The following is a 27,111-nucleotide window of genomic DNA, read 5'->3' as shown; positions in this document are numbered from 1 at the left end:
CTGCCTTTTAAATAAATAAATACAAAGAAATAACGAAACTTTCCAATCGGAGTCAGAGATATCCCCGTGACATATCACAAAGAGAATGCCGGGAAGCCAAAATGGAGGGTTCAATTTGTGTATGAGTTCTTCACATTTTGAGCAATTACTTCATTTTTTTTAAACATTACGTTCATTTTATTGGGAGCCTGGTACATATTTTTCCCAGATGTCCTATTCAGGACTGAGCTGTGGAGCTTACTGTCTTGTGCTTCAAATACCAAGACATGGTGAGTCCCACTTCTGTATCTCCAGCCTGCTACCCCGTTACCTTAACTGGGGTTACCTCTGGACATCTCCAGCGAGTCCCAAATGGAAATCCTGGTGCAGCTTCTGCTCCCCCCACTCTCTCAGGCAATGATCACTCCATCTTGCCATCTTCATGCTTTGTTCTTTAGCTCTCAAATTATGGACTCCAGTCTTTAGCTTACATCCCACACCCAACCTCCAGAAAGACTTGCTGGTTCCATCTTCCAGGCATCTAGAACCTGGCAGGATGTTTGGCCGAATGGTTAAGGGATTTGCTGAGATGCCTGTGCCACATACCACAGCGCCTGGGCGCGACTCCTGTCTCCAGATTCCTGCTAAGGCAGACCCTAGGAGGCAGTAGAGATGATCTAAGTAGTTGGGTTCCTGCCATCAGAATGAATTTTCAACTCCTGCATGAGGCCCCAGTTTGGCCCTGGCCAAGCCCCTGCCAATGGGATCTCTCTCCCCACTCCCATCTCTGTCAAATAAATAAATAAATATGTCCTCAAAATATCCAGAATCTGAACACTTTTCACCGTCATCACTTCATCACTTGCCCAGATTCCTGCAGCAGTCACCCCACTGCACGCCTGCTTCCACCTCTGCCAGTCTTGCAGCCCAGCCCCAGAGCGCCCAAACGACCCCACACACAGCCTCAGGGGGACCAGGGGCTCCCCAGCCCTGTACTGCCCTCCAGCCCAAATGCGTTTAAGGCCTGAGCAACTCCCACCACGGCTCACCTTTCACCCAAGGCTTCCCCTGACTTGTCCTAGTTCTGGCTCAGGGCCTTTGATGGGCTCCTCCCTCAGCCTGGAATGACCTCACCAGGCCTCCCCATCTCTGCTCAACTATCAGCTTTTGTACAATCTGCTCCAAGGCCCGAGATTTACAGCCACCTTGTCACACGTTAGCACCTTTTGGCAGCCCATGTGGTTCCCTTCCTGGTTATGCTAATGTCTGTCTCTTCCTTCAGAATTCAAGCTCCGGAGGGCAAGGATTCTGGCCGGTTTTTATCACTGACACAGTCCTACAATGTCAGAGGCATGGACTTTGTGATGCTCAGATTCTTTCTGCTGTTTTGCCAGTTAGGACTTTGGAGGCTAAGCCTTCCTCTTAATTAAAAAATAAAACAAACAAACAAAACCCATCCCCCCCAAAAAAAACCCCACCCACATTGATTTATTTATTTGAAAGGCAAAGTTACAGGGAGAGAAGGAGAGACAGAGGTCTTTCAAGCACTGGTTCACTCCCTACATGGCTGCAATAGCCAGGGCTGGGCCAGGTTGAAACTCCATCTAGATCTCTCGCATGGGTGCAGAGGACCAAGCATTATAGCTATCCTCCACTGCTTTCCCAGATGCATTAGCAGTGAGCTGGATCAGAAGTGCAGCAGTTTGGGACTTGAACCAGAGCCTATATGGGATGCTGGCATCACAGACGGTGGCTTCACCCACTATGCTGCAATGCCACCCCTAAGCCTTCTAATTAACAGACGACAGTTTGATCACACTGGCCTGATTTTCTTATCCTGTGACACAGAAACACACAGAGGGAGAGGGTGAAGAGCTGACAGACAGGTAAGGACACCAGGCTCAAGCCAGCAAAACACAAACTTCAGGGATATGCCAGGAAGTAAAAGGATGGGAGGCCCTACTAGGCCACACTTAGTGGCTCAGTGATATTTTCAAGCACCTGCCAAAGCCAGGCACAATGTTGTGTGTTGCAGAATCAAGGATCTAAGAGCTTCTTTTACATGGTGGGAGACACCCAGACATGGCTCACTGCAGTTGCTGAGTTCATGTTGGGCCATGTGTGGGGACGATGTTGGGGGTACAATAAAGGAGGGAGACTCACTCTTCTGGGAAGACACTAGGGTTCCAAGTAGAAAAGCAGAAGTGTCCCAAGCGGAGAAGGATGCAGGGTGCATCTCAAAGTAAAGGGGAGCAGCGACTGCAGAGGGGGAGTTCAGATAAGGTCAAATGTGCTAGAACCTGAATACAGATCTACCACATGACCAGCCATCCCATTCTTGGGAACTTCCCCAAACCAAAAGAAATCAGCATATGAAAGAGTTATCTGTATCCCCATGTTTACTGCAGGACAATTCACAATAGCTAAGATATATAATCAACTCAGATGTCCATAAACAGTTTACTGGATAAAGAAATTATGGCATATATACATTATGAAATATTACTTAGCTGTTAAAAAATAAAATCCTGTCCTTTGCAACAAAATGGATGCAACTGGAAACCATTATATTTAGTGAAATAAGCCAGTCCCAAAAAGAAAGACACCATAGGTTTTCCCTGATCCAAGGTAACTAATAGAGTACCTAAAATGTAATGTATTGGAGTGAAATGGACATTTTGAGAGTCAATGACTGTTTATAGCTGATGTCTCATCCATTGAGGAACAGTGTTTTTTTTCTTCACACCATTTGTTGAACTCTTTTACTTGGTGCAGGGTTAACTTTACAATCATCAAATAGACTGAAAGTAGATCTTTGTAAAAATTAACAGTGGGAATGGGAGAGGGAGGTGGAAGAAGGGTTGGAGCATGGGTGGGAGGGAGAGTAGGGTGGTTAGTATCATGTGTACATGAAATACATGAGGCTTTTAAAACTTAAATACATTTTTTTAAAATGTGCTAGAGAAGAGGCAAGGTTGTGCATGTGTTTGTGTGTGTGTGTGTGTGTGTGTAAGACAACAGAAGTATGAGAGTTTAAGAAAGAAGAAGCTGCTAGATCATGATAGGTCTTCTATTCCATGCTAAGGACCATGGGATGAAGGTGAGAAGGGAGACAGACAGTGGTGGTGGAGAGGCAGGGTGTGCGTGTGTGTGTGTGTGTGTATGGGTGGGGAAGGTGACAAAGAGATAACTGTGCTGACTATATAATTTAGGAAAGAGACAGGAAGCCCTGGACTGTGACGACAGCAGTGGGCATCTCATCCTGAAAGAATCTGCCAAGAACAAGTGTGACCAAGGCACTGGAGAAAATTCATTTAAAAGGCTGGCCGCAGACCAGTGGACTCCTGGTAATGTCGCGGAGAGGAAGCAGGAGGCAGAGTCAGGGTGAATCACTCAGCACAGGACAATGATTCTGAATCCCAGAGGGCAGAGGAGTAATCAGAAAACCACAGGTGGGCCCAGCCCTAACAAAGGGGCCACAGCAAAGCACAGGCCAACTTCAGCACTCTTCGGGGAGGTTCCTTTGGGGAATGGTATTTAGGGGAAAACTGCAGCCACATCAAGAACCAGACATTCAAAGCCAGTCTGGATAGACAACCTTGCTCAGTGAGAAGGGTGTCATCCTGCCCTTGGAGCCACCCCACAAGCTGCAGCACCTTCCACCCGTCCACCCCACCCCTGCCAACAAGGAGCAGGACGCACACATATTGACTTTTTCCTATGTCCAACATCAAACAAAAAGCCACGGTTGCCAACTTGCAGTTGACAGAATCTTCCAGTTGAGCTTTGTCAGTTCTCTAGGGTATGGTCACTTCCACTGGCAAGAAGAAAAGGAGACTCGCCATCCAGGCAACAACAAAGAACTGTGGTTTGGGATCTGGGATTTGGGATTTGGGATTTGGGCTATTATTTTCTGAGGGTCTGGATCTCTTACCAAGTTGGAAGCTGTAGATCTCTGTTGAAATAGCATCAAATCTCTACCTCGGGAACACAAAGGCCGGCAAGCTAAATTGTTGTGAACTACAAAAACCATATTTTCCACAAGCAAAAAAGGGAAGAAACCACAAACAAATACTAGTTTGTAATTTCTCTATGAAATGACAGACACACTCCACCCTGTCCAGGCCAAAGCTGCCATAGCTATCCCTCAGGGTTCACCTAAAATATATCCTGGTCTTGGATGCAGATAGGGAGTTCTATAAATACTTCCCTGTTTGTGCATTTGTTCAGTGCTTTGCTTCTGCAGCCTGTGTGTCTGTTTAATTGTCTCCAGAGGCTGGATCATCTCTCATTCTGATTTATTGGACACCTGGAAGGCTATTAATGTTTAAATAATTTTTGATGAATATTATGTAAATTGGTATGTTGATTTCTCAAATTACAAGAAAATGAACCCCCTCCCCCTTTTTTTAAAGAGTGGTTGGAACAGTGGGAAAAACTCCAACAAGCATCCAGCATTCTCAGGTTCCAAGCCAATTTCTGCTATTAGCTCACTGCATTTATCACTTGGGAGAAACACAGTAAATAAACTGGAATGGGAAACCTTATCCTAATTCGTAGTGTTGAATTAAAGGAAACCACAGAATATTACACAGTGACTGTGTCTCTGCCTTTGTCATTAAGAAAAGGATGGTGTTGCCATTCATGGACATCATCTTGGTCATTCTTATTTCTACTTGAGAATTGTTTTTTTTAAGATAAAAGCCTTAAGAGCTTTCCGATCATTTTTGAAATCTGAAGAATTTTAGAAAGGTCAGATAATATACTCCATTAGCGCAAAGGCAAAGTCATCTTTCGTTCCTTCCTTCTTTTCCCTATCTTCCTGTTCTGGGTCTCACTGGGGACCCCAGAGCAGGAGTCAGTGGAGTCTCTGGGCTCTCTCATTAGCTCCCAGGCATTCACCCTCATTCTCTCTCACATCCGAGACGCTATTCCACCCTGCCACCTGCCATCCTTCGTAAACCTTCCCTGTTCCTGATACAGACGGCTAGCTAGGGTCGCGCCTTTACCTGCAAAGCCCTTTCTGGAAGGCCAGGGCACATCTATGAAATTTCACAGCGAACATTTGCTTCCCTTATGCAACTTACTCTAACACTCACTTCAGTATTGTAAGTGAATGTGTGTCACTTATTTCCATATATCTCCACTTCCATAGCCCCTTGTCTTCTCACACTCCAATGGGTTCTAAATCCCTCCTAAAGTTAGCACTGCTGAGTCCCCTGTGACATAATCTGGGGGGTGGAGAGAATACAAAGACAAAATTTCTTGTTCTAAAAAAGTCTCCCATACTTTTTGAGTTTTATTGTCTCACTTGCTCCTCTGACTGTAGCTTTTCATCCATAAATAAGACCACTGAGTCTCAGACCGATTCAGCATTTACCCAAGGCCTCATAGCTGGAAAGTGGCAGAGCTGGCTGGCTGATCAAGCCCACCGCAAAAGGATGCCACTAGCTCTTCTCCATTTGCCGTACTGTTTGCATCACGGAAATCACATCAGCAGGCAGGGACTCTGGCCTTGGTGCCTAGGACCCAGGCAAGGTCCCTCGATGCCTGCGAGCTCTTCCGTATCCATAAACGTGATCTACGTACTCCCTTGTACTTTTAAAACACCATTTGTCTAAATTGTTTGCTTGGAATGACAATCCCCAAATCACATCTGCACGTGGTTAGTAGACTGTACTGAACACCGGCCGAGCTGGGCAGCGCCCCCTGCCAGTGCTAAGGCCCTGGCTACTGACAGCCCTTGCTACTGTCGCCTTTCTGCACATGTCTCGTCCCGCCTGCCAAGACCTGCAGGCTACATCTGTGCTACTGGTCACTCTGCAGTTCCCCTGTTACAAAACACTCCACCAGCCCAATAAAAGAGGATTGAGAAGACAGAACACTGCTCCCCATTGTGCTCAACTCTGTCTGCTTCACGTCCTCACCACCCTCCCTTCTTTTCTGCTCTCTCCCTGAGCAACACAGACATAAATATGGGATGTTTACTGGGGGAAGGCAGCAGGAGCAGGCAAATGGGCAAAGCCAGCAGCATCCTGTGCGGCTGTGTGTAGGTGGGTCGCCCGGCTCCAGATGGCCCCACGCTATTTGGGTTCCTAAGTCTGAGTGTGTCACATCTCTATACTTCTGCACAGGCATGTGGTGAGAGCGTAATTGTGCATTTTATGGTTATGAATGGCACAGCCTGGCAACTCTCCGATTATTATTTCCATTTGCTGTCATGCATTATCAATCTAATTCCCCATTACACGCCATTTTTTTCATGCATTCCTCATGCATCAAGGACAAAGAAAGGCGAGAGGCCTGCACAGAGGGCTGCATCCCCAAAGAACAGGCTAATTCTGATGGAGATTGTGGGGGGACAACCTCAAGTCTGGAGGGACAGATTCTGGCTAATACTAAGTAAAAACTATAGTTCAAAGGTTCAGTACCAAGACTCCCGGCCTGACAGCTGGTTGTGTACTGCGAGGCTGAGAGAAGGACCACAGGACAGTGCATGCTAGGAGAAGCTGAGACCCAAGAAGACCCAACAAGCTACATTTCACAATAGACCACTGGGTTTTTCAGGTGTCTAATGAAGCCTAAATTCAAGCTCGAGGCTGAAGTGTGGTATACTAAATCCACTCAGTGATTGGCTCAAGCCTCAAGGCTTAACTCATCATGAGCTCTTGGATAAATGTAGCAAGTATTTGGAGAACACGAAGCATGTGGTGGCCATGGATTGGCACAAATATTGCAAATAAGAGAGAAGCAGCAAAGAACATGTGAATGTGGTCAATTAGGGGCAAAGGGTATGTATGTACCAATGACCTTGATCATGGACAGATGGCAAACTTCTTCTCGTGTTGCAACATGGAATGGCTGGAGCTTTTCACTGTTAAAACAACAGACCCAAGAAACACTAAAAACAATAGAGAGCATGTTTCCTAACAAGCTAGAACCTACAAGCCCTATACAATGTCTCTGTAATAGAGTTAACCATGCACCTGCATCTGCTGGGGAGTTCCCCACCCATTCAGTTCAAACAGAGGCCACCAGCTCATTTCTCCTTGATGACTTGGTGGTAGCAGAGGCCACTGAACGGAATCAGACCCCTCATAATCCTCAAGTACTTTCCAGAAATCACGGCCTTTATTCATAGCTATAATGTCCATTTTCAAAGAGAAGAGTATTTCTCTTTGGAAGGAAAATATCCACCCCATGCAGACACAATTAACAACCGAAAACACACACATACACACACTTTCACCCAAAGGAAGCATATGCGCAATGTATTAAATGGTAGCAACAGCTCTGATCATCTTCTGTAAAAGAAGAGAGGCACACGATAGAGTTTTTTAGTACAATCCACGATTGCCAGTAGAGCTGGCTGCCCCCACTGTCAGGGTATGTCTCAACGATTCCTTATTAAGAGATGCCACGCTGACCCAACGGGACAGAGGGAAGGGTAGCAGCTGATGGATTTGGGGATGTGAAAGGAAACCGCTGTGGAGAGAGTTTTGGATAAGCTGCATTGATGCTGATTTGGAAAACTTGGTGCAGAAGAGAGCGGTAGAACCATCTGGCCTTTGTGTGCAATAGTGACTCTGTGGCCCAGATTCCAAGAGCTAATGTTCCAGCTCCTGAGATGAAATGTTCTGAGAAAAACCAAAATGGGAAACAGCACCAATGCACAGCAGCCGGATTGCAGCTAGGATGAACACCACAAGGTAAAACGCTCTCGCATCTACCTCTTGGCCACTAGTCGGATTTTTTGGAGCCACGTTCCGCAGACTGTCTAAGACTCTGTGATTTTGCTTACTGTGGAAAAAGTTTGCAGAATTACGCAACTGATAGAATCATTCCTTCTCACTCTTTTCTCACGGCGATGTCTAACTTTTCAGAGACATTCAACACCATTTCTCATTCTTTGCAATACATGTTCAGAGAGCAGCAAAGAATCAGAAGCGGGGAAGTACGTGGATAACCACTGTGGTCCTGAGCTACCTGCTGATCTTGCTAAGGTCAGGAGACTCCTCTTCTGCACTTTGTGAGGTCGTGAGGAATACAGTTTTTAGGATTTAGATTGACCAGTACTGTTCTCCCAGTAGGTCCAGAGAAATCGCTTCTAATTGAGATGCTGGAATTTTGCCTAACAAATAAACCTTAATAGATAATTTCTGTGTCAAAATTTATTGATGCATCAGGTGATAAAAAAATGTTGTGAATTAAAATTGGCAGTGAACCCAGACTCAGACGCTCTGATACTATGCAAGGTATGGTCTCAAATAACTCTATGAATTGGTTAACTGATAGCATGCCTACTTCTCATTTTGAAATATTTAGGAATTCAGAAGTTACACTGTTCCTATGTTTCTTAAAGAATGTATTTACGCAAAAATATCTAAGAACCAAGCTTTACCGTGAAACCGTTCCATCCTATTTTCACTCATTCAGTGTGGTGTGACACCCAATGCAATAACGGGTAAGTATATACTTTCACGGGATAAGGCCTCATGTGAATAGAGCTCTAAGCATTCTACACACAAGCACACGCACGCACGCACCTGCACCCACAGCGTCAGCACAAGCGCAGGCAGGTCAGTAAGTCTTCGAAGGGGATCTCACCCCCACCCACACTTAGGAGACCAAAGTAGCCCAGCACATCCCCTCCTGTGGGCTTTCCTGAACCTTCCACTGCATCGCTCACTTTCCCATCACAAACCACTCACGCCCTGTTCATCCACACGCCAAGGCTGCCTTAGGAGCCCTTTGCCGGACAATCCTTGGATGTCCACTATTCTGGGGAGCTTTTCTCCAAGTTCCAGACCCAAGCAAGGACTCATTTCTTGTTTTCTCCCCTGACCTCAGGCTGTAACTTTGCCGGGACAACAAAATCGAGCGCAGAACACATCTGGGACGCAGTTCTCATGGATTATGACATCAGCGACTCGCTCAACCTCCAGGGGTCTCGATTTCCCTAACGACAAGATAATGCTAATGACACTAACCAGCCACCTGCCAGGCTATCTGGGGACGTGGCAATATCTACCAAGTACAAAGAGGCCCCGAGCCACAAATAACAAGTCTTATTAGTAAAAATTAGTTCATGACAAACGCCAAAAAGAAGATAGCAAGAGCAGCCCCAGCGATCTTTTAAATCTCACTGCTACTTCAAAGTGTTACTTTTTAATCAAAAGGTTTACTTTTTTTGCTAAAATGCTGCTCCTATCCACACAACTTTGGGCATCAGGCATTACTTCTTTCCAAGTTATCTGCAGGCAACAGTCTGTTCACTGGCTGGACAATACAGGGCTGATTTCAAAGCATGTCCAAATATTGCCTCCAATTAAAGTAATTGTAGCTCTTTAACCTCTCAGGACCACATGGATGCTAATCTAATTGCTGCAGGACCCCTCATTCCTGCTGGGTTTTAAACAAATGCAGGCTCCAATGGCAGCAGAATGGATGCCTCAGCCAACAGAAGACTGTATGCAAGTAGGTTCATCTAATACTTCAGGGTGCAAGAGACAAGAAACAAAACCAGATTTCTGCTATCCGAGAGGCGGGTCTTCTGGACCCGTCCCAGCCACACTTCCATATATATGTGGCCAAATGGCAAGAATGAGCTTGACAGAGTTCAAAGACCAGAAACAAAACAATGAAGTGAACTCTTCTCCCTTCCCCAAAAAGCACCTTGTTGCACATTCCAGGAATGCTCACAGAGCTGAGTTCCACCAGGTCCAAGGGACAGATGATGCGTCCAACCCCTGGGGTACTTTCCCCAGAGTCAGTGCTGGCTGCCCCAGACCAAGTCACCAGTGTGTCGGGGGGTTCTCTGCTGGGTGCTTTCCCACACATCAGCCATGCTTTAGAAAAAGCACAAGACTTCAGGCTGCTGAGGTGGAAAGGGGCTACGAGCAGTCGAACGGTCAATCCAAAGCTGAACAGGTCGTGTTCTGGACCAGCTCCGATTTAGATAGACGCCCTGGGAGCTTTCCCGAGCATCCCTCTCCTGAGACTCTGTAAGGACACACAGGCAAAGCCAGAAACAGCAGCAGCGCCTCTGTTGGGATGTTCCATTCAGAGGGGAGCCAGAGCCTCGTCCATTCACCGTTGGGTCAGGGAGTCTTTTCCAGGCCCCTGGGAATCTCATTTCTCAGCTAGCTGCTTCCTGGGGGTGGGGCGGGGGGACTGGCACGGCTGCATCACTCAGAATGAGGATGTGTATGGATTAAGAAGCCACTGCCTGAGCTATTATTAGAACAGCCACCCCTTGGAAATTTTGCAGAATATGCCTGAATCCATCGAGCAGCTACTCTGCTGACAAGGTACGGGAGAAAGGCAGGGAGTTGCTGGGGACCCCGGCAGCTCCCACACAGCTCTGCAAGTACGAGACTGGGTCATCTTTTCTGAATTCCACCGGCACCGGCATGGGGAGCAGCTGCCTACAACATGGAAGCACTGGGTTTGGCTATTTTTAAATGAGCACATACTAAAGGGGGTTTCCTCCTGTTCTCCTCCCCTCCTTCCCAGCTCCCCGGCTTCTCAGCATCAAACTTGCTGCAGCCATTTGGAACACAAGAGAGGGGCTCATTTTAGCGGCGGGCAGCGTGCGACCAGCAGCCGGCCTGCCGCCACCTAGTCTGAAGTGCTCCTTCTCTCTCCAGCACCCCAAGGGCAGGACTCCCCTGTCATTGCCAGAATATGTTTTTATTTTATTTTTTTTAATGCCACCCAGCTCTGCCTACAGCAATATCCCTTCCATCCTCCCTCTGTACCCTGAGATGGTTGTAAGATCGAAAGTGTGTGCGCATGAATGTAGGGGGAAGGGTAGCCAGAGGGAGTGCCCCACGTGGGCTCTGCATTTTTAAAATGTAACAAACGCTAAATAAAAGGCTCTCTGGGCCCTCGGCAGGAAGAAGTGGCATGTCCCTTTCTCCCAGCCCGCAGGAAAAAATGGAAATAGAAGTGCGGCACAAACAATTGCCTCCCTGCCATCGCCACCGGGAAACAAAGACACATTACCTTTTATTTTCTGCGCTTGCAAGGGAGCCGAGGAACTTCAGGTTGCAAGCCGCTGGTCCACCGAAACGGCTGTCCCATTCGCCCTGGGCGCAGGCCCGTGGCCTACCAGGCGGCCTCGGCACGGCGCCGCCTCCTCCTCCTCCTCCTCCTCCACCGCCTCCTCCTCCTCCGCGGCGCCCGCAGCCGCCCCGCCGGTGCTGGCGCGCCCCCGCCCCCGCTGCCGCCGCCGCCGCCGCCCCCGCCGCGGGTCCTGCGCGTCAGCCCATCGCTCGCTCGCGCCGCTCACGCCGAGCCTGGCCGCGCGCCAGGGCGCACCGCCGCCAGCCCGCCCCTCGCCCGCGCGGGGACCTGCGGCCCGCGGCGCCCAGCCCGCCGCATGCTGCCCGCCGCGCGCCCCGAGCCCGGGCTCGGGCGGGCCGCTAGGGCGTGCTCGAGGCAGGGATCGCGCGCGCCGCCGCCGCCGCCCGCGCCCGCCGCGGGGCCTCTGAGCGCCAAGCGATCCCGGGACAACAATGAGCGGCCCCGCGCCCGGCTCTGCCTCTGCTCCCTTGCAAGCTGGGGCGGCCCCAAGTCGCGCCGCGCTGGCTCCACGTCCCAGCTCCTCTATGCTGCACCCGCGGGAGAGGCAAAGTTGGCTCCCCTTGGAGCTGCTGAGCGGCCGGCCGAGAGGCTGCGCGTGTGCGGAGATGCGGTAGGCGCCGATCCCGAAACCGAGGCCGCACCACCCACTCCGCGCCCCGCAAGCCCCGCGAAGGCCGTCTCCTACCCTGTGAGTCCCCGCGAGCAGCTGGAAGCGCAGCTCTTTCCCCTCGATCTAGCCCAATTGTCCTGAATTTTAATCTCCCCTCAACTCTTTGGAAATGGAAGTAGCTGCATGACTATTGTCAAGGCTTCGCAACAATTACTGGGGAAGGGAGACTTCCATTTCCAGAGACCTGGGGGAGGAAGACGCGCTGACATGCTCTCTTTCCAGGAAAGAAACAAACTCGGGAGCTCCCCACCAGGAACAATGGCACGGTTCACATTGTATGTCTAAATGTTTATTGCTAGAGGAGCTCAATTTGCTCCAGACATTTTTTTTTCCCCATGAATTGTCAAAACACGATTGTTAAAATAATGGGAGGTGCACGCATAGCGCGAGCTTAGGAAAAAAAAAAAAAAAAAAAAAACCACGTTTCAGGGTTCAAACCGACAGAACCCACTGATTTCCTGAATTCCAACGTGCATGCATCCACTCCCTCGAGGATGGAGTGCTTTTTCGCCCACCATAGATGGAGGGGGCCCTCACAGACCGGGCACTATCATTTCCAGGACACGCGCAGGCAAGGAGATTTGGAAACTTGGTAATAAAAATCTCTCATATCCTATCTCCCAACTGACTGAAAATTAACTCTTTCCCAACAGAGGAGGCGTATTCTTTTCCAAAGATCACTGGTGGAATTTTTTGACAGTCCTAGAGGCCTCTCAATCAATACAAGGGAAATTCCCTATACAGGACCAAAAAATTCAGCAACAGCATTAAGTCTTCCTTATTCTGGGGCGCATCAGGTAGAGCTACTTGCTAAGCAGGCATCCCATGACAGGTGTGCGGGGAATCTCTGCCACTCTGTTTCCCATTTCCCATCCAGCTTCCTGCCAAGGCACCTGGGAAGGCAGCAGATGGTGGCTCAAGTGCTTGGCCCTCTGCCACCCACATAGGAACCAGAGTGGAATCCTGCCTCCTAGCTGCTGCAGCCATTTGGGGAGTGCAAAGTGAATCAAGGAATGGAAGGTCTCTCCACCCTCCCTCCCTCCTTCTCTATTGCTCTGCCTTTCCAATAAATTAATGAGTAAATCTATGATGCTGGCATAGCATGACACTTACTAGTAGGAAGTGAACTTGCATCTCAGGGGTGGGAAGTTGGATTTGAATGGAATGTGTTTGTGCTGTTGCAGTCCCTGAGGATTGTTCTAACATAATAGCCCAATTCTTTAACAAGGCAGCTGAAGCCCATCTCCAGGTGCTCTGAGACCCTCCGAGGGGAAGTGGAAGTGGGCTGTTTCCGGTTGCGGTTTGCTTTGAGAGCAGCATCACATAGGGCACAATGAGGCAATGTTCAGACCCACAGCATTTCTCTCCAGGATTTAGTTCCTGGGGCAAGGACGGTTAGGCTGCTGCCTGGGACGCCAGCATCCCCTATGAGCATGGGTTCCAGTCCCAGCTGCTCCACTTCTGATCCAGCTCCCTGCTAATGTGCCTGGGAAAGCAGCAGAAGATGCTACCCATGTGGGAGGCCCCGATGGAGTTCCAGGCTCCTGGCTTCCACCTGGATCAACCCTGGGCATTTTGGCCATTTGGGGAGTGAACTAGTGGATGGAAGCGCGCTCTCTCTCTCTCTCTCTCCCTCTTTTACTCTCTGCCTTTCAAATAAATAAATCTTTTTAAAAATTTAATTGCCATCTTCGAGACGCTGTTGGATTCTATTTACTGTTACCTGCTGCTGCTTGTCCACCTTGGCCATTGGTGCTCTCATTATGTCCTACATTGAATTGTTCCATCCCCAGCCAGAAATGAGGATCGGAGAGGTCTTTCTCTCCCTCCTTCCCTATTCCTCACACTCAGTTGATTACCACGCCTCTCTGCACAAACACCATTCTTGAAAGTTCCTTGAGAGAGCTGGCCCTTGTGGGATGTCTTTCAATAGTGCCTGGTGTTGCACTGGCAACCCGTGGCCCCACCCCCTCCAGGCCCATAACCTTCCCCGAGGTGTCTCCTGCAGCCTTGCCAAGGGGCTCTCTGCAGCACCTGAAGGGATTCTGCTGAGACACAGGTCTGTCTGTACCGTCTCTGCTTAAAACCTCTTGGGGCTTCTCTGGCTCTTAGAACTCAAGTCCACACTCCTCAGGTGGCCCTGATGACAAGCTCCTGTGGATCCATCCAACCACATCTTTTGGCACCTTACCCCTGTCAGGGTCTGCGCCATCTTCCAGCTATCCTGCCCTCTTCCAGGTCTCTGTGTATTCCAGAGCTCACTCACCCCCCTGTCACTTAGCAGCCAGGACTTCAGTAATGACTCGGGTCACCTTAGGGCTCTGCTTAGATACTGCCAGCGGGGGCACGCTTTTGGTGCATCAGTTAAAGAATTTGGGCATTTAGGGAGTGAAGCCGTAAATGGGATCTCTCTCTCTCTCTCTCTCTCTCTCTAATGAATAAAATAAATGCAATTTTTAAAAGTCTTGGGCTGGCGCTGTGGCATAGCAGGTAAAGGTGCTGCCTGAAGTGCCGGCATCCCATATGGGCACCAGTTCAAGTCCCAGCTGCTCCTCTTCTGATCCAGCTCTCTGCTATGGCCTGGGAAAGCAGCAGAAGATGGTCTGAGTCCTTAGGCCCTTGCACCTGTGTGGGAGACCCAGGAGAAGCTCCTGGCTCCTGCCTTCAGATTGGTGCAGCTCTGGCCATTGCAGCCAATTGGGGAGTGAACCAGCAGATGGAAGACTTCTCTCTCTCTCTCTCTCTCTCTCTCTCTCTCCCTCTCTGACTCTCTTTCTCTCCTTTCTCTCTCTGTGTAACTCTACCTTTCAAATAAATAAATAAATCTTAAAAAAAAAAAGTCTGCCAGCGGCTTCCCATAGCTCCTGACACATCTTCCATCCCTCGCTGTGCTTTGTCACACAGGCCTCCTTTTTGCCCTTGAGCTGCCTCTTGCCCTCTCCTGGCTTCCGTTTCCTGCTGGGAGGGTCACCCAGACTCAGAGGCTCCTCATCATCTTTGAAGTTTTTGCTCAAACGCTGCTTCCTAGGAAAACCTTCCCTGGCCAGCAGAGGGGGAGAAGCTGCAGGGAGCCCGGGATATAGCTCTGCAGAATGGACGTCTTTGATTTATTTGGCATAGTTCAACATGGCTACTCAGAGCAGCTGCACTCGGGCTGAAGAGCACCCTTTTTGAAAGAGAAATCTGGAGCCCTCAGCATGAGTGGGGGAAGCAGCAGATGCCAGCAGAGACGCCCCCGCCAGCCTGGGAAAGCTTGGGGAGAAAGAGCTTCGTGACCACACCTGCCCGGGGCAGTGCTCCCAGGTGACCAGACACTCCCCTGTGAGGGGAGGCTGAGACTGTCCCCATGAGGAACCAGGTGGCCCTTGCTCTCGCCTTCCATGTTCTCCCATCACCTGTCCCCACCTCCATCCAGGGGCCCTGCATTGCTTTCTCAAGGGTAGGTAAGCTGCAGGTCTCTGGCCCTCGTATGGGGCTAGTGCTGCATGTGCGTGGCTCTTGTGTTCATACAACTGGTATTTCCTCCATGTTCATCTGTCTATTGCCAGTTTATTTTATAGACTGAAATTCTTGAAACTTACAAGGAAAATAGAAAATGTTAAATTTTTCTACATGCTTAACCATGATTGGTAGTCACAGTCCTGTGATTAGAGACTAAATTAGCTGTGCAACCTTAGGCAAGCTACTTAACCTTGGTGCCTCAGTTTGCTCGTCCAGGAAATGGGGTTAATAATACTGCCTAATGTGTAGGGTTATTATGAGGACTAAATGAATTCATACACACAAATCCCTTGGACCTGATGATATAAGCATAACCCCAGTGTGTGTCTCTCTCTCATGGGAGCCCTGGCCTGGACTAGTAGTTGGCATAAGGGATCTTTACCCCCTAAGCCTTTTGTGGTTGGGAAATGAACGGGGAGTGGGTAAGAAATAAGGGGAATAAAACTTTAGTAGAGAATATGAGGTGTGAATGTTATGCAGTGGGTTTCACTACCACCTGGGATGCTTGAATTCTGTATCAGAGCATCTGGTTGGAATCCCAGCTACTCCACTTCCCATCTGGCTTCCTGCCAATGCACATCCTAGGAAGCAACAGATGATGGCCCAAGTACGTGAGCCCTTGCTACCCATGTGGGAGATGCAGATGGTATTCTAGGCTCCTGGATTTGACCTGGCTCAGCCCTAGCTGTTAGGAACATTTGGTGAATGAGCCAATAGATGGAAGACCTCTCTCTCTCTCTCTCTCTCTCTCTCTATATATATATATATATATATATATATATATATATATATACATATAAAATAAATAAAAATAAATAAGTAAGCATTAAAAAAGAATTTGAAGTAATGGGGCAGGTGTTTTGTCTGGCAGTTAAATTGCTGGTTAGAATGTTTGTGTCCTATATTAGAGTACTGGATTCAGTTCCCAACTCTGACTCCTGATTCCAGCTTCCTGCTAATGCAGACCCTGGGAGACAGCAGTGATGGCTCAAGTAATTGGGTTCCTGTCGGCCACATACAAGACCTAGATTGCCTTCTTGGTTCCTGGTCAGGCCCAGCCACAGCCATGGAGGGCATTTGGGGAGTAAACCAAGTGATAGGAGCTCTCTCTCTCTCTTTCTCACTCTCTCTGCCTGTTTCTGCCTCTTGCATAAAAATAAAACTTTTTTTGAAGTACTGAGAGAAATAGGCTATGATAAAACTTTTCCTTTTTTGACAGGCAGAGTTAGACAGTGAGAGAGAGAGACAGAGAGAAATGTCTTCCTTCCATTGGTTCACCCCCAAATGGCTGCTACGGCCGGCACACTGCGCCGATCCGAAGCCAGGAGCCAGGTGCTTCTCCTGGTCTCCCATGTGGCTGCAGGTGCCCAAGCACTTGGGCCATCCTCCACTGCCCCCCCGGGCCACAGCAGAGAGCTGGGCTGGAAGAGAAGCAACCAGGACAGAATCCAGCGCCCCAACTGGGACTAGAACTTGGTGTGCCAGCGCCGCAGGCAGAGGATTAGCCAAGTGAGCCGCGGCACAGGCCTATGATAAAACTTAATGAATGAAATAAAATGCACACAAGGTTTCTGGAAGTTAATGAAAGATGAGTATTTTCTGTTTCACTGTGGTTATCTTTGGCGCTGACAGATGAAAAGCTTTGCTAGTCAAAATTCTGTAAGCGTCTGTTCCCCAGAGAGCAGCTGATCCCACCAGCAAGAGCTTAGGCAAGTCTCTGCGAAGGTATAAAGAGTCTAAGGAGCTTTAGCAAAGTGTTGGCTCAATGACCAGCCCTAACGTCACCGTCACTGAGACTATAGAGTGTTTTCCTTTCGTCGCCTGAGTTCCCCACTTTTTGAAGGGTCTTGCTGGAAACAGAAACAAGGCTAGATGGCATAGGGACGCTCACCATTGTGGTTTGCTTTCTTTACTGGAGCAGAGTCAGAGAGAAGGAGAAATGCTTTGCTTTGTAGTCTCTCCAGAGAGCAAGCAGGATTTTGAGACGTGAATCCTAGGGACTCCCTTTGGCCTCTCCTAGCCAGAGTTAAGAAGCTTTGTTTTGTCAAGAGCTGAACTCTCCAAGAGAGAAGAGGTGCTCTGAGTTTTGGATGTGGGGGAGGTAGGAAGGGACAGAGAGCAGCAGTGGCACCTCCAGAAGAAGGAGAGGATTGGCATTTGGAAATGATGGGCAAAGCATACCTATACCCCACGCCCAACAGGTGCCTCAGGAGGGCACGGGTCATCTGATGGGACAGCTTGTGGGCAATGGATAGGGCTACGAAATTCTAAGAGGTGTGTCTTAGGCACTGCAAAGGATTTTGGGGTTCAACCAGGAGAGATGAAGTCTTTGGCCCTAAAATGGACCCCAACTTCTGGACACTGAGCATCTTAGTGATGACTCTGTTGGACTGCTGACAAGAGAACCTCTTCCTGTGGAGAGGCATGGTGTGAGCTGCCATCTTGATGAGTGAGGTTGTGGTCAGATTTAATGGGGTTTAGAGAAATAAGTGAATGTGTCTTTTTCTTAATGCCCAAGGTTGTGCAGGTCTAAAAAATCTATGCCTGTAACTTCTACAAAACCACCAGTTTTTTTTTTTTTTTTTTTTAAACTCTGGGGTCTGAAGTGACAGCTTTCCTAACAACTTAGGGACAGTATATGGGACAATCAGGAGATGACGGCTCCGTTCAGATCCTAGCTAGAATCCCATTTTTGGTGGAGAAAGGTGCCTCCCATTAAGTCTTTGTGTATCTGCCTCTCTGAAGATTAACAATAAAGTGGGGGGGGGGGCGGGGTTTGCAGCATAATCCAGGCCTTGAGCCAGTAAGATTGCTCAGCCCTGAATTCCCTGAAAGAGTCCCCGGATGTTGGCCAGTCTTCTCATGTTTAAAATGGGTCTGGTAATCGTGCCGCTCTGCGGCCTCATAAGGACACTACGGATTCAACACATATTAAGTGTTTCTGAAACCATACAGTAGTAATTATTAATAGCTACTAATGATGAACAGTTAATAGTATGATGGACATGTACTCTGTACCAGGGATAGTGCTAAGACCTTTCCAAACACTAGCTTAATCATCATGAGATTCCTATGGAATGGATCCTTCTCCTATAGACAAGGAACCTGGAATTTAGAAGAGTAGGCAACTCGGACTGGAGGTGACTCTGCTAATCAGATCTGGAAGCAGAGTCATCCTTTTCTGAGAGTCTGGGATCTTTCCATGTCTGACCATCGTGCACTATGCACAAGAAATATACTAGTGACCCCAGCCAGTGCGGCCACATATTTGCCCTCCAAACACCACTGAATAGGGACTGAATCACAGTTGCTGTTGGATGGCCCTTGGGAGTTTACAGTGAGTTGTGTTGTTGCAATGATGCATGCAAGACCTCTCTCTGTCTCTACCTCTCTCTGTAACTCTGTCTTTCAAATAAATAAAATAAATCTTTTTTTTTTTTTTTTTTGGACAGGCAGAGTTAGACAGTGAGAGAGAGACAGAGAGAAAGGTCTTCCTTCCATTGGTTCACCCCCCAAATGGCTACCACAGCCGGCGCACTGCGCTGATCCGAAGCCAGGAGCCAGGTGCTTCCTCCTGGTTTCCCATGCAGGTGCAGGGCCCAAGCACTTGGGCCATCCTCCACTGCACTCCCGGGCCACAGCAGAGAGCTGGGCTGGAAGAGGGACAACCGAAACAGAATTCGGTGCCCCAATCAGGACTAGAACTTGGTGTGCCAGCACCGCAGGCGGAGGATTAGCCTAGTGAGCCATGGTGCTGGCCCTTTTTTCTTTTTTCTTAAAAAAAGGTAACTTTACTTTGATGCTGAAAACGTGAAATTCATGCAGTTTTTTTCATAATATGCATTTTTCATGATCTTTCTAAAGATTCCTCATAAATGAATTTCACGTTTTGCACCAAAAACGAACTTTAAATTCCAACTCACCATGAGATTTTCAAAGTGCCTCGTATGTTGCCTTTTCACAGGCAAATATGTGGAGACACTGCATCCCCTGTAGTTCCTAACACAGTGCCTGTCAGCTGGGACTTGCAGTTCCTAACACAGTGCCTGTCAGCTGGGACGCAAGAGTTTTTTTTTTTTTTTTACTTACTGGCCCAGTGCTTCATTACAGAAGGCCGTTAAGGCAGAAGTATTTGTGAAATGGCATAGAAAAGATTTTCAGCAAATAGTCCTTTGCCCGTTATTACTTCTAGTACTATGAAGGTTTACTGCAGGTGATATCTCAAGCAAGCAATAAGAGCATAACAAAAGGGTTAATCAGAGCCAGAAGAGCCCCAGGGTTTGAGAGAGCACAGCTCCTGGGCCCCAGGGAGAGAAGGTGAGGCTGTGTCTTAGAATGGAGATGGAGCTGGAAGCTGTCACCATATGATGGCTTGTGAGGCCACCCAATAAAATTCAGAACTACCCCAATGACCTTCTGATGATCAAGGGAATGGGATATCCTGACTTAAAGACAGGAAGGCTGGAGGAGCTATTTGTTGAGATGGGGATTGGATACACAAGATTAGAACCCAAAAAAAGAGATACCTGGGTGGAAAATAAAACATAGATTGGAGAGCATTTAAACCTAGGGAAATAACATGATCATTTTAGCCAAATAGCGGGGGGGTGGGGGGGGGGGAATAGGGGAGGGAGGGAGAGAGAGAGAGAGAAACTAAGGTCCCAGCTCTTAGGCAGCGGTTCTCAGACCCCAGCCAACATGAGAGTCATGTGAGAACCTAGTTGAAGCAGAATCCTAGATCTGACCCCCCAGACCCAGGCCCAACCCAAGTTTCTAATTCCTCGGTCTGGGTCAGGATGTAATAATTCGCATTCCTAGCAAGTTCCAACGATGCCGCTATGGCTGATTGGATTGCCCTCGTCTGTCTGTTCGGGAGGCAGCCGGGCACATCCTCACCCTTAGCGCTTTGTCCTAACCGTCTTTGCATGGTGTGTATTCTGCTCCCTGTTGGGAATGCCTCATGGGCAGGAACCACAGCAATGCTTTGCTTTTGTTTTAAGAGTTTTACTGTATTCCAGGCCCTTGGAAAGCGCTAATCCACACATTGTGCATTTAATTTTTTGATTTATCACTTTCTTTTGACCAAGCATTGTGCTCATTACCCAAAATATTTTTATAATACAATCCATCCATCTAATCAAAACCAGAGGAAGAGTCTGTGGTGGTAGAAAACAGCACTGGCAAAACTTGTTTTAATAAAGACAGGTTAAGCTCCAGCCCACGGGAAACTGCTCACAAATGAACTGGCCGAGTCTCAAGTCTGCAGTGCCAACACGATGGATCGCTGTTATCAGCAAAACCTGCAGTATATCCTGAAGAGTCCTGACAACATGTAAGAGAACCTAATAGAACCTCTTAATAATAAAACACGTGTCAGTAATCTTGATCTTGAAATGGACATCCTTCCGTCTCTCCTCAGTAAACTCTATGTTGGCCGGTGCTGTGGCTCACTGGGCTAGTCCTCCGCCTGCAGCACTGGTACTCCGGGTTCTAGTCCTGGTTGAGGCACCAGATTCTGTCCCGGTTGTTCCTCTTCCAGCCCAGCTCTCTGCTGTGGCCCGGGAGGGCAGTGGAGGATGGCCCAAGTGCTGGGGCCCTGCACCCGCATGGGAGACCAGGAGGAAGCACCTGGCTCCTGGCTTTGGATCAGCGCAGCGTGCCGGCTGTGGTAGCCATTTGGGGGGTGAACCAATGGAAGGAAGACCTTTTTCTCTGTCTCTCTTTCTCTCACTGTCTAACTCTGTCTGTCAAAAAATAAATAAATAAATAAACTCTACGTTGTTTTCATATTTGCTTTCAGAGGGCTAAGGTTCTTCCTTCATTTATGCTTTTTTTTTTTTTTTTTAAACTTCTGGCATGGTTTTGGGAAAGTAGTTACCGGTCTTTTTTGAAAACAGAAATTAAGAAGAGGAAATATGCTTGCACAGTGGGGTGAATGGAAAGCACCTCTGGAATCTTCCAAGAAATTCTCCTGTGCTCTTTACAAGAAAATTCCCTCGCAGATGGCTATCACCTACACAGTCATCAGCCAATAACGACGATGGCGATGAGGAAAATATCTATTATCCATCGACAGTGCCAGGTACATTATGTGCATTATCAATAATCTTTGCAGCAACACTGCACAGTAATTACTACCCATTTCCTTTGGATAGATCCAGACATCAAGGTTCGGAAACACTAAGTAACTTGCCAAAGTCTGCACCTAGAAAGAGGGATATTGGAAGCCTGTCTCCAAGATTTCCAAAATGTATTCTTTCCACTGAAACTTGGTGTTGAGCCAATGGAGACACCAGTCAATAAAGGGTTCACAGTGAGAAGATTCTCAGGGGGGTCAACTGGTGGAGCGAAGGCGGAGCCCTGAGGAAGGAGTGGGAAGCAGAAAGCATGGACTGTCAAGCTCAGCTACATAACACTTGGCTAATGCCCACCCCAAATGCCCATAAGAATGAGCATCAGCATCAGCATCGGCATCATCCATACCCAGGCAGAACCCCACAGATGCCTGCTGGTATTCTGCGTCATCCAGGCCAAACGTGACAGCCGAGCACGGGCTGAGACACGGCTGCCCAAGTTTGCAGCCCTGGTGTCATTCTTATTCTGTGCTTTTAGTACAGGTACAGTTGCCTATGTGTTCCCTCGGCTTTCAACATAATCCTAGGGACTATCCCAGTCACTGCTCGGATCCTGCCCCTCCTCCCTGTGGGCTCTGAATAAGTCCATGTGATACTTCCGGCACAGTCTCTTATCTGTCTGCATAGCAGACTGAAGCTGGTGTTGTAATCCACTTTCCTGCCTTAAGACACAGAAGGCACTAAGAGGATAGGCGTGCAGGCCGTGGTACTAGAGGGACGGATCTGAACCACAAGCTACTACTTCCTAGTTGCGCAGCCTAAGACCAGCAAGTTCTAAGCTTCTCTTAGTTTCCTACTCATAGGACTGCTATAAGGATGACATTGTGTAAGGCATATAGAGAGAGTTTTAAGCACATAACATGTGTTTTATTAAGTATATGCTATTAGCATTCTTGTTTGCATTATCTGAATTAACTAAGGACATAGAATTGGACAGCTTTTGTTGGTATCCAATACCCCCTTGTCTACTTTTCTTCATAGCACTCATTGACAATTTGCTTTAATATTTTTACTTATTTTCTGTATTGCAACTCTAGAATGTAAGCTCTTTGAAGTCAGGATTCTTGTTTGGTTAGTCCCCTGCTACACTTGTAATACCCAGAATAGTACCAGAGACACAGAATGGGCTCAACAATGAAGGAATGAATGCATAAGTGAATGACAGGATGCAATGCCCATGTGTACAGGCTCCTTTGTACTGTGTACGAGTTTCTCTAGAACAAACATTTGGAAATGGAACTGATTTTTGCAGCATATGGATTTCACTAACTTGTTCAAAGTGACTTTAACCAATTTCCATTCTCATCAACAATTTATAAAGCTCTCCATTTCTCCACACCCACAGCATCTTTCTTTACATTTGAAAATACAGTAATTTTGGTTTTTAAAGCAACAGTTGAAAACATAACTCTCAGTAGAGTTAAACTAGTAAATTCATAATAGACAGTAATTGCTCATCCAAAAGATGGCAGATGTTCTTGAGTACTTATGTTAAATTTAAATAAGTAATTAAAATAAAGAATATTTAAAATAATTACTACATTTTTGTATGTAATATATATGAATGAAATTGACATTCTGAGATTTGTCTATTGTGACAGTCCTTGTCTATACTTTTGAGGAACAATGTTTTTTCTACTTGCTACTTGTTGAATTCTTGATTTAGTGGAGGGCTAAGCTTGTGTTTATAAACTAAACTGAAAGTATGTCATTGTAAAAAAGATAAAAATAAACTTTTAAGGAACAAAAACTAAATAATTATTATAGATGTGCAAACAATCCTAAGTCATGTGTCTGTTGTGTAAGAAAACAAACAAAAATTATACAAATTCATGCTTAGTGCAGTGGCATTTTAAAAGGTCCATTATACAAATTTTGAGGAAAAATAGCCCTATTTATTTATTTATTTTTAAACTAAAAAGGCAGAAGTCTTGACTAAGAGTAGTAAAAGGAGAACATACAAATCGTGTGGCATGTTCTTTAAGGTCAGCTTGAGAACTGTCAGAAATATGAAATTCATGTTAAAGGAGAAAATCTGATAAAGTCTTATAGATACAGTCACTCTCAGGTACAAAAGATAAACTTAAAGAGAGAGAGATTAGATAGATAGACAGACAGACATAGATATGCCATTAAAGAATACAATAACACATTTTAATGTATTCTTAATACATTCTTGAGTGGTCATGAAATAGGCTGTTGTATATTGCAAAACTGGCTACAATAGCTTATGCTTCCATGTACCTAAGCCCCTTGTCATGTGACTGTGAACTGGTGTTCAGCAGTGAGGTCTACTCTCCTTTCTAATGACCACTCTCTCACTGGCTTTGACCCACAAAATGCAGAAGTGACACTATTCTAGTTCAAATCTTAGGTCTGCGAAGTTTTCATGCTTCTGTTTGATCTCTTTGGGACACGTCCAGCTGCTATTTGACATTCAGCTGCCTGCAGATGCATGAGGGAGACAGGAAGAACTTTCTTGCTGAGCCCAGCCTAAATCACTGCCATATGTAGTCACGAGCTAAATAAATGCTGATTACTTTAATCCTCTACATGAAGCAATGATTTGTTACAAAAATTAAGTGGGATACCAATTAACTTGATTCTTCACCCTTCAGAGAGCACATCAATAACTTTCTTCACTTTCTTTTCTTTGCTATATTTATGCAATGAAATATCTATATATTCATTGCAAATCAATATGGAAAAATAACTGGTAATATTTTTTCAACAAAATATGCAAATATTTGTCAAAGATAATATTAACTCAAAGTAATAAACAATCCATACACAGCCGGGCACCCGTCTATGACAGATACACAGCTGTACCAAACCATTTCACCCTGTCCATGCACCAGGAACCCCTGCGTGGGAGTTCCATGGTGAGACTCCAGAGATCAGGAAACTTGTCTTTTTAAGCAGCTATGTAAGAAAATGAAAACTGCCTCTTAAATTTGACCTTTTAAAAAATAATATTCCAGGCATATCCTTTTCCTTCAACCACAAGAAAGCGCTAGTTGAAGTTGTCAAATTCAGAAATGACTTGCTAGTTTTCCTCCTGGAAAGCAAATTCAAATAAACAAAAGACCTAATAACAGCCTTCAAAAACCCAAATAAGCAATCTTCATTTGTGAAGAGTGCTTTGCAAAGTTTTATCCATAGCTGAACTTTCACAGGTAACCAGCGCAAAGCCAAGCCATGAAGGCTTCTTCATGCATGTGGTAAGATCACTTCCATCAAAATAAAGTTCTACACATGAATGTGGAGTGTTGATGGGGAACAATTAGCTTTTTAAAGCTCTAAATTCACTTAGTTATGAAACCAACAGTGTTGGGATTGAAAATGAAGAAAAACACGCTCAGTCATCTAACTTCACTTGAATAGTCTTAGATTCCCCAAATTTAGAAGAGCTTGACTAGTGGATCACAGTTCTGATCACCTATGAACAAGAAGATGCATTTTTTTTTCTCTGACATTTCCACTTGCCAAGTCTAAAAATGCACTGTTGTATGGTAGCATCCCAAAGAATCTCTGTGGTGATAATGCCGGCTTGGTGGGTATAGCAAGGAGTGTTGCACTTTGTACCTGCATATTTATGGGAGTCTATGTCCTTGAACCACCGGGGCACCAAACACAGGGGAGAAGCTTTCTGAGCACTTACTCTGACAGTTCTAGGTTCCTTCTGTTTTCTTTCATGCCACTTGGGTCTTCCAAAATGAATAGGCATGATCCAAACGCTTCCCATTTTTGTTTTTCCTTTATTCTCTCTGATGGTAAATAATTTAAATTCACTAAATGATCCCTTTACATTATGGAAAAGAATGCAAAATTGGTGAGACATATGAGATAAACAAAAAAGTGCAGCCAAATAGAAGTAGGCTGAGGACGGGAGAAAGCAGAACCCTTGTACGTTGCCAGTAGGAATCTAAGATGTTGCAGCTACTTGGGAAAACAGCCTTGCAGTTCCTCAAAACGCTAAACATAGAGTGACCATGCGACCCACCCCAAGGTACGAAGCCAAGAGAAGTGAAAACATACACCCACACAAAAATTTGTTCCAGAATTTGCATGGAAATAGTATTTAGAATAGGTAGAAGTGGAGCAACCTAAACATTCATCTACCAAAAACCGACAAACAAAATGTGATCTATTCACACAGTAGAATATTATTCAGCCAGGAAAAGGAGTGAGGTACTGATACATGCACAACATGGATGAATCGTGAACGTAATTTGATAAAGGAAAGAAGCCGCTCATGAAAGACAACACAATGTATGATTTCATTGACATTCTATGTGCAGGACCCATACATCTAAACAGGGGAAAGGAAATTAGTGTTTGCTTAGAGATGAGAGATACGACAAGGCAGGGACCATGATAGCTAATGGGTAAAGGGGTTTGTGGGGATTGATAAAAATGTTCTAAAATTGATGGGGTGAGGGTTGCATTACTCTGGGAAATGTATTTTGCACACTTCTATGGGTGCATTGTTTGCTAAGTGACTTGTATATCAACAATGACAGTGCCCTCTCTTCAGCAGGTACTATCCACATTCTGGTGCCTTTGACCTTCACTGCCAACATGATCTTTGGTGCTGGAGGAACTTTGTAATTATAATGTCTGGAGAAATTCAAATAGGGGTCTAGTTAAGTCTCCTTGAGTTACATGATCCCCAGCCATTCAATGAACACACATTGATTGAGATTCTACAACATGCCAGGGACTGTACACTCACCCTTGAAGTTGACATTCTAGTAAGGGGATCGGAAAGTGAACAAACATGAACACTGGCACATGGTGTTTTAGATATGAAGGGGCTGTGGCTGGGAAGGACCCTTGTCACGAGTGGGTGATCTGCTGGCGAGAACACCATGGCTGGAGGTGAGGCGTGGCCGCCTGTAGATCCAATATCTCTGCGTCTTCCTGGAGCCCCCTGGCCACATCTTCGGTCAGCATGAAAGACCTGTCAAGTAACTCATGGTAGTGCCTGCTGTCTGAGGCTGAGGGTATGCAATGGCCTTATTTCCTCTTTGCTAGGGCTACTGTGGGCAGAGTTTCTTGTGATATACTTGAAGGCAAATAGAAATGTATACCTGTAACATGTAGATTTCTAACTGGTGAAATAACCATAAATATCCCTATATGAAAGACTATGAAATAATAAAGCTGATAATGTGTTATGTATCCAATATGAGTACTGCAAATAATATTGCCAAAAGCATGAGACATTAATACTATTGATTAGAAATATCAATAATGTGTGACATTCAACATTACTAACAGCAGTTGCCACCTCCTAAGAGCTTTACTGGTCTCTGGTTGTATCCCACAGGGACAGGTAGTTGCTTATGTATTTTTATCAATACCTTGGCTGAATTTATGGAAGTAAATTTTTAAGATGACAAAAATCTTAAAAAGGTACTCAAAATCAGGATTCAAAAAGCTTAAGGAATAGAGAGCAATAGATTTAAATAGTGCAAAATGGAAACTTATTCAAACCAATTGCACATATGAAGGATGAGAAAAGCAGCTAGTATTTTTGCAGACTATCTACTCTTCTACTCAGGCTGAATTTCATTAACAGCAAGTTGAACTGGAGCCTAGAGTGAGATGTGGTGGAGTCCAAAGCTAATGCAATATTACAATCTAACACATCACCATGCTCTCACAGCGCATCAACAGGCCAACGTCTTCAGAACATATCTGCAGTACCACTGTAAGGTAGATGCTTGTACACCT

At 46.3% G+C, this 27,111-nt stretch overlaps 1 protein-coding gene across 4 annotated transcripts in view; it reads right to left on the bottom strand.

The window, feature by feature from the left end:
• The window catches only part of FRMD4A (FERM domain containing 4A), a 342,837-nt gene that overhangs the window by 220,964 nt on the left and 94,762 nt on the right, over positions 1 to 27,111 (bottom strand). Inside the window, exon 1 of one of the 4 annotated variants that reach the window (XM_062210862.1) lies at positions 10,987 to 11,100. The exons of the other annotated variants lie outside the window; for them this stretch is intronic. The gene's annotated coding sequence lies outside the window, so the exon portion shown is untranslated. Of the gene's footprint in view, positions 1 to 10,986; positions 11,101 to 27,111 lie in introns of those variants that run through there. 4 annotated transcript variants of the gene reach the window in all.

The sequence above is a fragment of the Lepus europaeus genome, chromosome 14, assembly GCF_033115175.1.
Source record: "Lepus europaeus isolate LE1 chromosome 14, mLepTim1.pri, whole genome shotgun sequence".
Classification (NCBI taxonomy): Eukaryota; Metazoa; Chordata; class Mammalia; order Lagomorpha; family Leporidae; genus Lepus; species Lepus europaeus.
This window is presented reverse-complemented; position numbering and strand designations above follow the sequence as displayed.